The sequence below is a fragment of the Pristiophorus japonicus genome, chromosome 12 (assembly GCF_044704955.1).
Source record: "Pristiophorus japonicus isolate sPriJap1 chromosome 12, sPriJap1.hap1, whole genome shotgun sequence".
NCBI lineage: Eukaryota > Metazoa > Chordata > Chondrichthyes > Pristiophoridae > Pristiophorus > Pristiophorus japonicus.
The window spans coordinates 58029281-58044964 of record NC_091988.1 but is presented as its reverse complement, the minus strand read 5'-3'; the positions used below and the strand labels follow the sequence as shown (position 1 = coordinate 58044964).

At 47.0% G+C, this 15684-nt stretch overlaps 1 protein-coding gene and 1 pseudogene across 2 annotated transcripts in view; both read left to right on the top strand.

Annotated features, from left to right (window-relative positions):
• Positions 1-15684, top strand: part of sema3fb (sema domain, immunoglobulin domain (Ig), short basic domain, secreted, (semaphorin) 3Fb) — a 263872-nt gene that overhangs the window by 89517 nt on the left and 158671 nt on the right. The window lies entirely within an intron of this gene.
• Positions 7437-7675, top strand: LOC139277796 (U2 spliceosomal RNA; annotated as a pseudogene).

The following is a 15684-nucleotide window of genomic DNA, read 5'->3' as shown; positions in this document are numbered from 1 at the left end:
AGCATTTTGTTCAGGCTGACTTTGTGCGCAGAACACGTGGGGTGGGGATGAGGGGTGGCGGTGAGGGGGTCAGGGAGCACAAGACCCAGGTAATTTTCTGAAACCAGGAACCTTCAGAAGGTCCCTGTCCTCCCCGATTGTGGCCGTCTTGTCGATTGTGGATGAAGCTGCCGCAATCACGTTGGGAATGGAAAGCTTCCTACAATAAAACAATTGGCCGTGCATAGAGGGAGGGGGCTGTGCCTCATTGTATTTGATCCACATGCAGCTGAATGCTGCCAGCTGCTCGTGTGCACAGGACCATCTGACAGCACTTGTCAAGCCTCTCTTTGCAACGTTGGATTGTATTCTTCACGGTAGAGTTCAACTCTGATAAATGTCGGAAGAGTCTGCCAGAAAGCGCCTCGTCTGGGACGGTACATTTGGATCTGCAGTGGAAAGGAGTAGACAAAACCGGATGAAAGCTTAGGGGGTCAGAAATAAATGTGTCAGGTAGATCGCACAGTGTTCTGCACAGTGCCACAATGCCCACAGGCCTCCCTAGTCCTGCTGTGGTGGGGTGGGTGGGTGAGGGGGGATTGCAAAGTATGGATCTTGCATTTGAATGGGGTTGGGGGAAATTAGGAGGTCACGAGCAACACTCTCTATAACCTGCACGTCTGTGCAGTCGCACAGCTCTCTGCCGGACCAGCACAGCCCAAGGCCTGCTTTTACAATGTTAAAGTCCACGTGTGTGCCAAACTGCGAAAGGGCAGCAGAGCCCCTTAAAGGGGCTGTGCACCCAAAAAAATTAACGGGGAACATTGGTCATGAGTTATACTGGAACAGTACATGGAAAATGGCAGCAAAAGTCACTGGGTAAAAACCATGGGGGCGGGGGAGTGGGAAATCACTCAAGGTTATTTAACTTGAGCTGTAAACCATTTGGTTTAACGTTTTTCAAAGTCTTTAAAGACAGACGATGATAAATCCTGACTTGCCCCAGCATATTTGTACCTGCCTGGGACATCTGGCCAGGAATTCCCTGCCATCTCTCTGCCCCAGCCCTCTCTGTCTTGTCTCCTCTCCCTCCCCCAGCAATCTATGATTGAATAAAAATAGTTCATTTAAAAAAAAATATGATGCTGCTAAATTAACCCTTTCTGTGGACACTCCCGCACGTGCAAAGCTGAGTTGAATTTCTGTCTGTTAATTATGTTCGCCCCCCCTCCCCCCACTCCCCACTTACTGAAATTCTTCTGAAATCACATTCCGCTGATTCGCACAGTGTCACCCAAACGTGAAGTGTTTTTGCTTCACCAAAACAAAATGAATCTCACCGTGCAAAGAGAGATGTTAATCAATGGTATCTCATTAAATGTGAATGTACTGGTGTAAGGGCTGTGCTCTAGGGAGGGGAGGATGCAGCATGTGCTGGTGAAGAGGCTGCAGGATGAGAAACATTAAGGATTCCATCACTGACATACCACAGCAGTTACTAACAATGATTTGTCAGGTATTATGGCAGAGATGGATTGGCCATCAGTAGCCACTGCAAGTACAGACACAGCTCGGTAGTGTGCACCGAAAAGGCTTTTATACACCGGCAATTCCTCTTAAAGGAGCAATGATGAATCGTAGAATCATATAAGCACAGAAGGTGGCCATTTGGCCCATCATGCTTGTACTGGCTCACTGAAAGAGCTACCAATTAGTCCCACTTCCCCTGCTCTTTCCCCATAGCCCTGCAAAATTTTCCTTTTAAAGTATATATCCAATTCCCTTTTTATATGAATCTACTTCCACCACCCTTTCAGGCAGTGCATTCCGGATCATCATAACAAAAATTTCTCCTCATCTCCCCTCTGGCTTTTTTTGCCAATTATGTTCAATCTGTGTCCTCTGGTTACCGACCCTCCTGCCAGTGGAAACACTTCCTCCCCAGCTACTCTATCAAAACCCCTCATCATTTAAAAAAAAATGTTAATTAAACGTTAGCAGATGCGGCCAGGAAAGTCTCCGTTTGATCCACAGTGATGGTTGATCTTAGCCAGGCAGCAGTCGGGGTGCTGCAAATGGCCACAACAGCCCGGGGTTAGGGAGGGGAAAGGTGAGGAGTGGATAGGAAGGACCTATTTCCCTTAGCAGAGGGATCAACAACCAGGGGACATAGATTTAATTGGTAGGAGGCACGGAGGGGATTTGAAGGGGAAATCTTTTCACCCAGAGGGTGCTGGGGTTCTGGAACTCAGTGCCTGAAAGGGTGGTAGAGGCAGAAAGCTTCACCACATTTTAAAAGTACTTGGATATGCACTTGAAGCGGCGTAACCTACAGGGCTACGGACCTAGTGATGGAAAGTGGGAGCAGGCTGGAGAGCTATTTGTCGGCCGGCGCAGACACAATGGGCTGAATGGCCTCCTTCTGTGCTGTAAATTTCTATGATTCTATGATTCCCACTCCTAATCTGAACACTTGCTGGAGGTGTGTCTGTGTGTGTGTCTGTATATGTGTCTGTGTGTGTGTGTGTGTGTGTGTGTGTGTGTCTCTGGTAAGGCCAGGATTGGTCATTCACCACCTCTGGAATTAAAGGAAAGAAATGAGACAAATGTGGGCAATCTTAATGCAATTCCTGTTATGTCTTGAGTTCACCGATTGGAATTAATTTGCTAATCTCAATTGGAAAGACCATACGGATGATTGAGGTGGGGAATGGAAGTGCCATACAGGTACAGTAGAGGGCGCTGTCCTGGGAGAGGGCGCAGGAGAGGGGGCTGCTTTGCACCTGGCCATGTTTTCCACCTTACCTGGAAGTACTTCGCGCGAAGACAAGGTGCAAGAAAATAACACCCTTCACGTTAATGAGCACCAAACTCTTCACCTCGCCGAGTCTGGGCTTCGGTGAACACCTCTCTGTGCATTTCGATGTGGATTTTGGCACAGCAGGCTTAACAGAGCAGGGGGATATCGCCATTTCCTGGCAACCCCATCAGCTCTGAAGCAGCCAGACTGCTTTTATTGGTGGTGTCTGTAAGAAAAATACCATCTTCAGCAAAGTTTAGATCCCTTTATTTTTTTTCTTTAAAAATGCTATGGGTCATTGCAGCTTACCACTCCTTGTTTTTTATTATACTGTGCACTTACATGTTGGTGCAGAGTCCTATAACAGATGTTGGGCTCTGTGAACATATGTGTTTCTTGACCGAGTATGCATTTCCTTTGTGTGTTATCGGAAGACTTGTATTAATATAGTGCATTTCACGACCTCAGGATGTCCCAAAGTGCTTTACAACCAAAATCATAGTCATTATGGCAGAGAAGGAGGCCATTCAGCCCATTGACTCCATGCCGGCTCTCTGTAGAGCAATCCATTCTCCCGCTCTATCCCCGGAGCCCTGCAAGTTTACCTCCCTCAAGTGCCCATCCACTTTCCTTTTGAAATCATTGATCATCTCCGCTTCCACCACCCTCGTCGGCAGCGAGCTCCAGGTCATTACCCCTCGCTGCATAAAAATGTTCTTCCTCACGTTCCCCCCTACATCTCTGGCCTCAAAACCTTAAATCTGTGTCCTTGTACCATCAGCTGTTTACCTTATCCAAACCCGAGTAGTCACTGTCGTAATGCACGACAGCCAATTTGCGCACAGCAAGCTCCCGCAAACAGCAATGTGATAATCAGTTTTTGTGATGTTGGTTGAGGGATAAAGATTAGCCCAGGGCACTGGGAAAACTCTTCTTCGAAATAGCGCCCCGAGATCTTTTACGTCCACCTGAGAGAGCAGATGGGGCTTCGGTTCAACACCTCCGACAGTGTGGCACTCCCTCAGCACTGCACTGGGAGTGTCAGCCTAGATTTTTGTGCTCAGGCCTCTGGAGTGGGACTTGAACCCACGACCTTCTGGTGTGGAACCTGACCTTCCAGCAGCAGCGCATATTGGAAATGCAGGCACGCACTGAGCATATTATTTTCAACTGTTAATTTAAATGATCAGAAAAAATTAGGCACCAAGCATTCTCAAATGACCCGACCGAATGATCAAAAAGTGGAAATTCCGCCTCTGCTCGCCTGAAAATTGGAACTTGTTGTTTGAAAGGCTTCCTGCTCTCATCTCTAATTCAAAAAGTGCTGTGAGTTGTGCCAGTAAAGTGATATTGAGATATTTTGCCAGAGATTTGAGCCCAGAAAGCAAGCACTTCGGACCTTAAGTATCGTTTTTCACATTTGTGCCAAATGACTTAAAACCAATACTTTTTCAATCCCTCTTGCATTTCAGAGACTTGCCAACATTTGTGAATGGCTAACCACACAGCCAATTCATATTTTGGTCGACAGTAATAAAATAACGTTCACTTTGGCATGTTTATCACGTAATCTGGATTCCAAAAATAGCATTAAACACCTGCTTTGATTTTTTTCAAAGGAAGTGGGAAGTTCTGACGAGATTCAGTTCTTTGAACAGGCAGGATTAGCTACGTCTAAAAACTCCACTTAAAGTTGCCATTGGGAATGAGACATTCATGTCAATTGGTGAGAGTCAGTGTCTTTGTTCCTTATTAGTTTATTTTTCTTCCAGTGCAGTACTGAGGGAGTGCTGCACTGTCAGAGGTGCCGTCTTTCGGATAAGGCATTAAACTGAGGCCCCTGTCTGCTCTCTCAGGTGGACGCAAAAGATCCCATGCCACTATTTCCAAGAAAAACAGAGAAGTTATCCCCGGTATCTTGGCCAATATTTATCCCTCAATCAACATCACTAAAAAAACAGCTTATCTGGTCATTATTATTTTGCTGTTTGTGGGAGCTGGCTGTGCACAAATTGGCTGCCGTGTTTCCTACATTACAACATTGACTACACTTCAAAAGTACTTCATTGGTTGTAAAGTGCTTTGAGACGTCCGGTGGTCATGAAAGGTGCTATATAAATGCAAGTCTTTCTTTCTTTTCTTTCTTTCTTTCCCTCCCCACTGCCTGTGACATCCCAGTCCAAAGGGCTCCCAGATCCCAGCCATTGTTGCTTTACCTTTAGGAAATTAAATTAAATTTATTCTCGGGATGTGGGCGTCACTGGCAAGGCCGGCATTTATTGCCCATCCCTAATTGCCCTTGAGAAGGTGGTGGTGAACTTTCTTCTTCAACCACTGAAAGAACTGTGTGGTGAAGGTACTCCCACAGTGCTGTTAGGTAGAGAGTTCCAGGAGTTTGGCCCAGCAACGAGGAAGGAACGGTGATATATTTCCAAGTCGGGATGGTGTGATGAGAGATTGTGTAGCATGGGCCTCTACTCTCTGGAGTTTATCATAGAATCATAGAAATTTACAGCACGTTAGGAGGCCATTTCGGCCCATCGTGTCCGCGCCAGCCGACCAAGAGCTATCCAGCCTAATCCCACCTTCCAGCTCTTGGTCCGTAGTCCTATAGGCTACGACACTTTAAGTGCACATCCAAGTATTTTTTAAATGTGAAGCTTTCTGTCTCTACCACCCTTTCAGGCAGTGAGTTCCAGACCCCCACCACCCTCTGGGTAAAGACATTTCCCTTCATATCTCCTCTGTACCTCCCCTCAATTACTTTAAATCAATGCCCCCTGGTTGTTGAGCCCACTGCCCAAGGGAAAAAGGTCTTTCCTATCCACTCTATCCAGACCCCTCATAATTTTATACACCTCAATCAGGTCTCTCCTCAGCCTCCTCTATTCCAAAGAAAACAGACCCAGCATCTCCAATCTTTCTTCATAGCCAAAATTCTCCAGGCAACATTCTTGTGAATCTTCTCTGCACCCTTTCCAGTGCAATCACATCTTTTCTGTAATGTGGTGACCAGAACTGCACACAGTACTCCAGCTACAGCTGTGTTTTATACAGTTCAAGCATAACGTCCTTGCTCTTGTATTCCATGCCTCGGCTAATAAAGGCAAGTATTCCATATGCCTTCTTAACCATCTTATCTACCTGGCCTGCTACCTTCAGGGATCTGTGGACCTGCACTCGAAGGTCCCTTTGTTCCTCTACACTTTTCACTGTCATAGCATTTAATGTGTATTCCCTTGCCTTGTTAGACCTCCCCAAATGCATTACCTCACACTTATCCGGATTGAATTTCATTTGCCATTGTTCTACCCACCTGACTAGTACATTGATATCTTCCTGCAGTCCGCAACTTTCTTCTTCATTATCAACCACATAGCCTATTTTAGAAGAATGACAGGTGATCTCATTGAAACATACAAAATTCTGAAGGGGATTGACAGGGTAGATGCTGAGAGGTTGTTTCCCCTGGCTGGAGTGTCTAGAACTGGGGGGCACAGTCTCAGGATAAGGGGTAGGCCATTGAACAACATTTAAGACCGAGATGAGGAGGAATTTCTTCACTGAGAGTTCTGAATCTTTGGAATTCTTTGTCACAGAGGGCTGTGAATGGTGATTCTTTGAGTATATTCAAGGCTGAGCTAGATATATTTTTGGACTCTAGGGGAATCGAGGGATATGGAGATCGGGCAGGAAAGTAGAATTAAGGTCGATGATCAGCCATGATCTCATTAAATGGCGGAGCAGGCTTGAGGGGCTGTATGGCCTACTCCTGCTCCTATTTCTTATGTTCTTGCAGGTGGTGGTATTCCCTTGCACCTGCGGCCCTTGTCCTTCTAGGTGGTGGAGTTCAAGGATTTGGGAGAGACATGGGGCAGTTCTCCTTCTCATTCCCTTGCTTTCAGGGAGCTGCCTAGATCATACTAATCAGCTGCCAACTAAAGCCCAACGGTGGCTGGTAACTCAGCAACTATCTGACCCGTGTGCTACCATTGCACAGTGCTACACACTGTACTCCAGCTTGACCCTTACATAACAACAGTCACTGTTCTGGAAAATGATTCCTTGATGTGAACATTTTCAGCTTGCAGAGTCGGGTGTGAGTTGATTTTGTCGCGTGGCACTTCACACCGTTGAATGCTTCTGCATCAAAAACGCATAAAGTGACACATTGTCACTTTACCGGGCCAGCGATAGTCCTTTAGGCCCATCCTTGAGTCCCAACGCTGCAGCGTTAAAGGGAGACTCCAGACCCAGCTATTCTATCTCAGTTTCCATGACTTACCAGTAACGCAATCTGGCAAACCACTCGGAAGCGGCTGGGGAATGATTGGGAGGCATTGTCCTCGTCTATTGGCTATTTTTGACAGATATAATTTGGGTTGAGGCAAATTCTAAGATCATGCACGCAGTAAATCGAGAGTGCTCCACCTCAGAATTTTGGGGGGGAATTAAACATACGGCTGGACTTGGCAGGGATTTTATGTTACGACTAAGTTCTGTTTACTCAAATTCTTGATAGCACTGTATGGACTATTCCTTTAATCATTCCCAAGTCCACCAAAATACAACATTAGAAACCAAGTTACAAATAAAGCTAGAGCTAAGCCACACATGGAGTGTTGGAGGCAGCCAGTGGTGAGTGCTGGAGTATTTCATCGCTTCTTGGCCTTTTGGCTAAGATCATGCGTAACTGACCTGACAGGGGAGTAGCCACCATGACCTCCGGGTGGTTCTCCCTGGATCAGGAAGGTATATGCTTGCTTTTTTGGAAACAGGAGGTGGGTGGGGTGGCTTGACCCATCCACCTCCACGGAGGTGTGTGGGGGACCTGACCCATCCACCTCAATCGCACGAACCTGGTATTGCAGTACTTCCAGGAACGGTGCAGTGGCTCTAGGCCTTTTGGCTAAGAGCATTGGCGCAGAGTGATCCTTGGCGTGTGCAAGGTGACCTCTGGCGTTTGTGATTTGACAAAGAATTGGAACGATTGGCTACGAATTTCAAAAAAAAAAAAAAATTTCTGGTCATCGGCAGTGATTCAGGAACATGAATGAAGTCGGTACATTTTTCCGGCACTAAACCCAGACCTGTAACCGTGTGATTGGGCTTTGTGACAGAATTGAGGCATACAGAACAATGAATTGCCCAGGGTGATCTACAGACACCTCTTCAACCAACCTGCGTCGCCAAGAGATTACTAGAACAAGGAGGAGGCTCCTGATCAGACGCTACTTAGGATTGGTTCCCCTGTTCTGACCAGCTGAAAGCTGCATACAATTACATAGAATATAACAACAACAACAACAACTTGTATTTATAGAGCGCCTTTAACATAGTGAAACGCTCCAAGGCGTTTCACCGGAGTAATATGAGATAAAACAATTTGACACCCAGCTGAATAAGTAGAAATTAGCGCAGGTGACCAAAAGCTTGGTCAAAGAGGTATGTTTTAAGGAGCGTCTTGAAGGAGGAACGAGAGATAGAGGGGCGGAGAGGTTTAGGCAGGGAGTTCCAGAGCTTGGGCCCGAGGCAACAGAAGGTACGGCCACCAATGGTTGAGCGATTATAATCAATTACTTAACGAGTTACGTTGTTTTCTGGGTTTCTGTCATGAAAATGTCTGCGGTCATGTTAGTCGGGGTTAACGTGACGTTCCTTAAATGGCATGTCACCTTAAACTGCAGTCGGGAACAATAAAGGAGTACCTCATAAAATCAGAGCTTTAAGCACTGAGTGAGATTTATAATCCAAAAAATAAAGGACAAGCAAACATCCAATTTGTGAAGGGAACAGACGTGAATGACTAAGGAATTCAGCGAGCAGATTCTCTGATTAAGGAGGGATCGTCACTTCTTTGTGAAAGGACAGATGTTGGAAGAACTCCTGTCACTTTCATCATTGTGATCCTTCAGTTCAAATCCCTCCATGCCCTCGCCTCTCGCTAGCTCTGTAACCTCCTCCATCTCCATATCTTCTGAGAATTCTGTGCTCCTCCAACTCTATCCACTTGTGCCTCCCCGATTTCCTTCACTCTACCATTAGCGGACATGCCTTCAGCTGCCTGAGCCCTAAGCTGTGGAACTCCCTCCCTAAACGTCTCCGTTTCTCTACCTCTCTCTCCTCTTTTAAGACACTCCTTAAAAACTACCTCTTTGACCAAGTATTTGGTCACCTGCCCTAATATGTGGCTCGGTGTCAAATTTTGCCTGATTCTATTCCTGTAAAGCGCTTTGGGACATTTTTACTTCGCTAAAGGTGCTATATAAATGCAAGATGTTATTGTTGGTGGCCACTTAGAAGTGGTGGAATGATGCTGTTGTGATGCGGCATCACAACGACTGTTCCTCATGCAGGAAGACACTTCAGAACACTTTGCAATAGTGGCCACAAACGAGGAGGGCACACAGGGAAGACTGAGTGGGCTAAGGTGGGGGGGGGGGGGGAGGAGAAGGGGGGGCACGGTGGAAGCAAAAGGTCTTCAGGAGCTTTTTGAAAGCAGGAAGAGAGATGACAAAGCCAGAAGAAACTACGAAGAGCGTACCAGAGGATGGGAGATTAATGGATGAATGAGGGATCACCAATGGTGGAGCAGAGGGGCACAAGGAGCGGCAGAAGACATGCATGCAGGGACATAAGCTTGGAGAAGGTCACTCGGGTGGGGCGGAGCGAGACAACAGAGAGAATTGAAGGCGAGGATTAGCATTTTGACATGAAGTCAGAAGGGGAAAGAGGTGATGGGGGGATTGAAGAGGACTGGGGATAATGGGATTGCAAAACAAATGATAATAATTGCATCTAATGTTGCTGTAAGGTTGGTAAGCTGGACCAGTAACATTCCAACAGCAGCAAGCACCGTTTTCACCCCTCTTCTCCTCAAGGGACTGACTCTTGCTGGGATGCCAGTTCCAAGCGCACTGGCAGTACTTTGCCCACGGGCCAGTTTTCACTTGTGAGCCTAGACTTGTGCGTCCATTTGACTACAGTGGGCATCACAACTGAGCCCAGTCCAGTCCTCACCCGACTTCCACATGCACATACCAAACTTTTCAGTAGGGGTGACTGGAAATCAGTCAAGGGTGGTCTAATGTATTCACCTGTGAGTATGCCCACAGGTTTGTAGAGCTGTTGCATTGTGAGTGGCTTAGCCAGTCACGTGATGTTCACAAGACTCAATAAAACCCCAGTCAGTTGGGTCTAGGTCACCCACGATGAGGCACGCAGTTGTGAGCCTAGTGGATGAACTGGTAATGTGTAGTGTGATTGTTAAACCTTTGTTAATAAACCAACTAGTTCTTAATAGTAATGTGTTGCTATGAATTCTTAGGCAAAGAACCCATGAAGTAAACACATTACAGGTGGGAACCGTGACCAATTCTCTTTCTCTTGTCAACCCCAAGGGTAGAACATTCAGCGAGAACTATAACATAATGACAGCCCTGAGCTATGGAGAGTAGCTATGTGACGATGTGGTAAAAGAGTTAAATAAAGATTGTGTCTGTGCTCACATTGTGAAGGATCCACTGCACGTGTCAGATCCTCAATTATTCAAATCTCGATGTGCCTCCTCAATTTGTAATTTTGATTTAGCTAATAAATATCTTACAGTAAATATTATCCAGCAAAATAATCAAATTGTCCTCTCAGTATAGTAATGAGGGTTTGCCTGTTTACTTTATTTTGCCGACTGCAGACACTGAGTCTGTAGTAATGCGAAGAGCTGCAGTTCCGATTTAACCCCTTCAGTGGATTTTCACAAAATGGAAACCACATCTTGTGTCTTCAGGGCACAGAGCACTGATAGAAAGAAAGACTTGCATTTATATAGTGCCTTTCACGACCACCAGACGTCTCAAAGCGCTTCACAGTCAATTAAGTACTTTTGGAGTGTAGTCACTGTTGTCATAAGAACATAAGAACATAAGAATAGGAGCAGGAGTAGGCCGTAAGGCCCCTCGAGCCTGCTCCGCTATTCAATACAATCATGGCTGATCTGATCATGGACTCAGCTCCACTTCCCTGCCCGCTCCCCATAACCCCTTATCCCCTTATCATTTAAGAAACTCTCTATTTCTGTCTTAAATTTATTTAATGTCCCAGCTTCCACAGCTCTCTGAGGCAGCGAATTCCATAGATTCACAAACCTCTGAGAGAAGAAATTTCTCCCCATCTCAGTTCTAAATGGGCGGCCCCTTATCCTAAGATCATGCCCTCTAGTTCCAGTCTCCCCCACCAGTGGAAATATCCGCTCTGCATCCACCTTGTCCAGCCCTCTCATAACCTTATACGTTTCTATAAGATCACCTCTCATTCTTCTGAATTCCAATGAGTAGAGGCCCAACCTACTCAACCTTTCCTCATAAGTCAACCCACTCATCCCCAGGATCAACCTAGTGAACCTCTCTGAACTACCTCCACAGCAAGTATATCCTTTCGTAAATATGGAAACCAAAACTGCACGCAATATTCCAGCTGTGGTCTCACCAATACCCTGTACAGCTGCAACAAGACTTCCCTGCTTTTATACTCCATCCTCTTTGCAATAAAGGCCAAGATTCTATTGGCCTCCCTGATCACTTGCTGTACCTGCAAGTCCTGCTATACTGCAGCACTTTCCAATCTTTCTCCATTTAAATAATAACTTGCTCTTTGATTTTTTTCTGCCAAAGTGCATGACCTCACATTTTCCAACATTATACTCCATTTGCCAAATTCTTTCCCACTCACTTAGCCTGTCTATGTCCTCCTGCAGCCTCTTTGTGTCCTCCTCACACATTACCCTTCCTCCCTTCTTTGTATCGTCAGCAAACCTGAGTATGTTACACTCAGTCCCCTCTTCCAAGTCATTAATATAGATTGTAAATAGTTGGGATCCCTGCAGCACCCCACTCGTTACTGGTTGCTAGAATGAACAATCTATCCTGACTCTCTGTTTTCTGTTTGTCAGCCAATCTGCTATCCATGCTAATATATTACCCCCAACCCCGTGAACTTTTATCTTGTGCAGTAACCTTTTGTGTGGCACCTTGTCAAATGCCTTCTAGAAGTCCAAATACACCACATCCACTGGTTCCCCTTAATCCACCCTGTTCGTTACATCCTCAAAGAATTCCAGCAAATTTGTCAAACATGACCTCTCCTTTCTTAAATCCATGCTGACTTTGCCTGACCAAATTTTGCTTTTCCAAATGTCCTGTTACTGCTTCTTAAATAATGGACTCCAACATTTTCCAAACCACAGATGTTAGGCTAACTGGTCTGTAGTTTCCTGCTTTTTGTCTGCCTCCTTTTTTGAATAGGGGCGTTACATTTGCAGTTTTCCAATCTGCTAGGACATCCCCAGAATCCAGGGAATTTTGGTAAATTACAACCAATGCATCCACAATCCCTGCCGCTATTTCTCTTAAGACCCTAGGATGCAAGCCATCAGGTCCAGGGGATTTATTCGCCTTTAGTCCCATTATCTTACTGAGCACCACCTCCTTAGTGATTGTGACTGTGTTAAGTTCCCCCCCCCCACCCCCCAGAGCCCCTTGACTATCTACTGTTGGAATATTGTTAGTGTCCTCTGTTAAGTCCTGACTCTAATGAACTGATTTACATGAGACACGTGCTGAAGTCAAGGTCACTCAGGACCTGCACCTTTAATTCCAGCTCTCCAGTGCTGCACTTGCCTGAGACCTTCCTTTGTATACCACAGTGGGACAGGTATGGAGTGTCTCCTGCAAGTGCACCCCTGGTGGTAAGGTATGCTTATTGTTACAGGTCATATCCAGTTACAGTCATGTATAGCATGGTAAGATACAGTTATGTACAGTAATGTGAGATACATGACATCACCCTCCCCCAAGTACTTATTACCTTTATAGATTCAGTCTCTCAGGTGGTCTGCACTCTCGCGTGGAGCGTCTTAGTTGTGGTTCAGTTGTTTGCCTTGGTGCCTGTTTTTCGTTCGGTGAGATTGCTGGTATCTTGCCTGGGCTGTCTGTTTCGTTCGATGTGATTGCTGGTATCTCGCCTGGGCTATCTGTTGAGACTGCCCTTTCCGCAAGTTGTTCCACCTGTCTGTCCACCAGGTGTGGTGTGAGTTCCACATTGTAGTCTGCCTCTGGTTTTTCAGTGTTATCAGTGAATCTACTTTTTACTTGGTCTACATGCCTCCGGCAGGTTTGGCCATTGTCCATTTGTACAACCAGTAGCCTGTTTCCCTCTTTGTCTGTTACTGTCCCTGCAAGCCATTTGGGACCCCGGCCAAAGTTTAGCACAAACACTTTGTCCCCTATCTCATTCCACCTCCCCTTCGAATTTTGGCCATGGTACTCAATTAGCTTTTGACGCTTAGCCTCAACAATTTCATGCATGTCTGGGAGGATTAACGAGAGTCTGGTCTTTAAGATTCGTTTCATCAATAGTTGCGCGGGGGGAACCCCAGTCAACGAATGCGGACGAGATCTGTATGCCAGCAGCAGTCGCGACAGGCGACCCTGCAGCCTGGGACCTTGGATTTTGAGCATGCCTTGTTTAATGATCTGCACTGCTCGCTCTGCCTGGCCATTGGAGGCTGGCTTGAAAGGTGCCATCTTAACGTGATTTATACCGTGGTCAACTATAAAATCGTGAAATTCTGCGCTGGTGAAGCACAGACTATTATCACTGACCAATATGTCAGGAATGCCGTGCGTTGCAAACATGGTTCTAAGGCTCTCTACATGGTGGAGGTGGTGCTCGAGTTTAAAATGGTGCACTCGATCCATTTTGAAAATGCATCAACGACTACGAGGAACATTTCGCCCATGAATGGGCCCGCATAGTCTACATGCACCCGCGACCACGGTTTGGTGGGCCAGTGCCAGGGCCAGGGGCTTAGGGGGGCCTCCCTGGGGGCATTACTGAGTTGGTCACAAATGGTGCACCGACGGACGCAGAGCTCCAAGTCCGTGTCAATGCCAGGCCACCAGACCTGAGATCTGGCTATGGCCTTCGTAAGGATGATCCCCAGGTGCTCGCGATGGAGCTCCCGGACAAACGCCTCCCTGCCTCGTAAGGGCATAACTACTCGGCTGCCCCACATCAGACAGTCTGCCTGTAGTGAGAGTTCATGCATGCGCCTGTGGAAGAGTTTGACCTCTTCGGGGCAGGCATCGTGAGCCTCTGCCCAGTCACCGGTTAAAACGCATCTTTTAACGAGCGATAACGTGGGGTCGCTGGTCGTCCAGGCTCTGATTTGGCGAGCCGTCATGGGCGAACCTGTGGATTCAAAGGCATTGATTGCCATGACCATCTCACAGTCCTGTTCGTCGGACCCTTCTGTGGTCGCCAGGGGTAGCCTGCTAAGTGCGTCGGCACAGTTGTCTGTGCCTGGTCTGTGCCTTATCGTATAGTCGTAAGCCGCCAGCATGAGTGCCCACCGCTGAATGCGCGGCAAAGCATTGGCGTTGATTGCCTTGCACTCGGATAGTAGGGACGTGAGGGGTTTGTAGTCGGTTTCTAATGCAAACTTGGCCCCGAAAAGGTATTGGTGCATCTTTCTGACACCGTACACGCACGTGAGCGCCTCCTTCTCAACCATACCGTACCCGTGCTCCGCCCGCGAAAGTGACCTGGAGGCACAAGCAACGGGCTGCAATTTACCCGCATCATTGACGTGCTGTAAAACGCACCCGACCCCGTACGCTGACGCATCACACGTAAGGACTAACTTTTTACCTGGGTCAAAAAAGGCTAAAACACTCTTGGAACATAGAAGGTTGCGTGCCTTATTGAAGGCGCGTTCTTGGTCATCGCCCCAAAACCAATCGCACCCCTTTCTGAGTAGCACGTGGAGAGGCTCCAGCAGCGTGCTCAAGTTCTGCATAAAGTTCCCAAAGTAATTGAGTAGCCCGAGAAAGGCGCGTAGTTCCGAGACATTCCGGGGCCTGGGTTCCAGCCGAATCGCTTCGGTTTTGGATTCGGTTGGGCGGATTCCATCAGCGGCAATCATTCTGCCCAAAAATTCAACCTCAGGCGTGAGAAACAGACACATGGATTTCTTAACTCTTAGGCCTACCCGATCCAATCGACTTAGTACTTCCTCAAGATTGCGGAGATGAGAGTCGGTGTCCCTGCCCGTGATGAGTATGTTATCTTGAAACACAACCGTCCCCGGGATGGACTTGAGCAGACTTTCCATGTTGCGCTGGAATATAGCAGCTGCCGACCTGATGCCGAATGGGCATCAATTGTACACAAAAAGGCCTCGATGTGTGTTGATGGTGGTGAGTAGCTTCGACTCTTCGGTCAGTTCTTGCGTCATATACGCAGATGTGAGGTCAAGTTTCGAGAAGAGTTTTCCTCCAGCCAACGTGGCAAATAGGTCCTCTGCTCTGGGCAGCGGGTATTGGTCCTGTATGGAGACTCTGTTTATGGTAGACTTGTAATCCCCACACGGATCCATCAGGCTTCATGACGGGGACGATGGGGCTTGCCCAGTCACTGAATTCCACGGGAGAAATTATGCCTTCCCGCAGAAGCCTGTCCAGTTCGTTTTCAATCTTTTCCCTCATCACATAAGGCACAACTCTAGCCTTGTGATGGACCGGTCTGGCATTCTGTGTGATGTAGATTCTAACTTTAGCCTCTTTGAAGGTGCCCACACCTAGCTGAAAGAGATATTCAAAACGGCTTAGAACTGTTGAGCAGGAGGTCCGTTCCTCTGACAACATGGCGTGAACATCATCCCATTTCCAATTAAGTTCTGCTAGCCAGCTTCTCCCCAACAGGGCTGGGAGATCCCTGGGGACAATCCACAGGAAAAGTCGGTTCACCATCCCTTTGTGTGTGACTGAGAGCATGGCGCTGCCAAGGACTGGGACGATTTCTTTGGTATAGGTCCTTAGTTTGGTGTCGATCTTTGTGAGTTTTGGTCT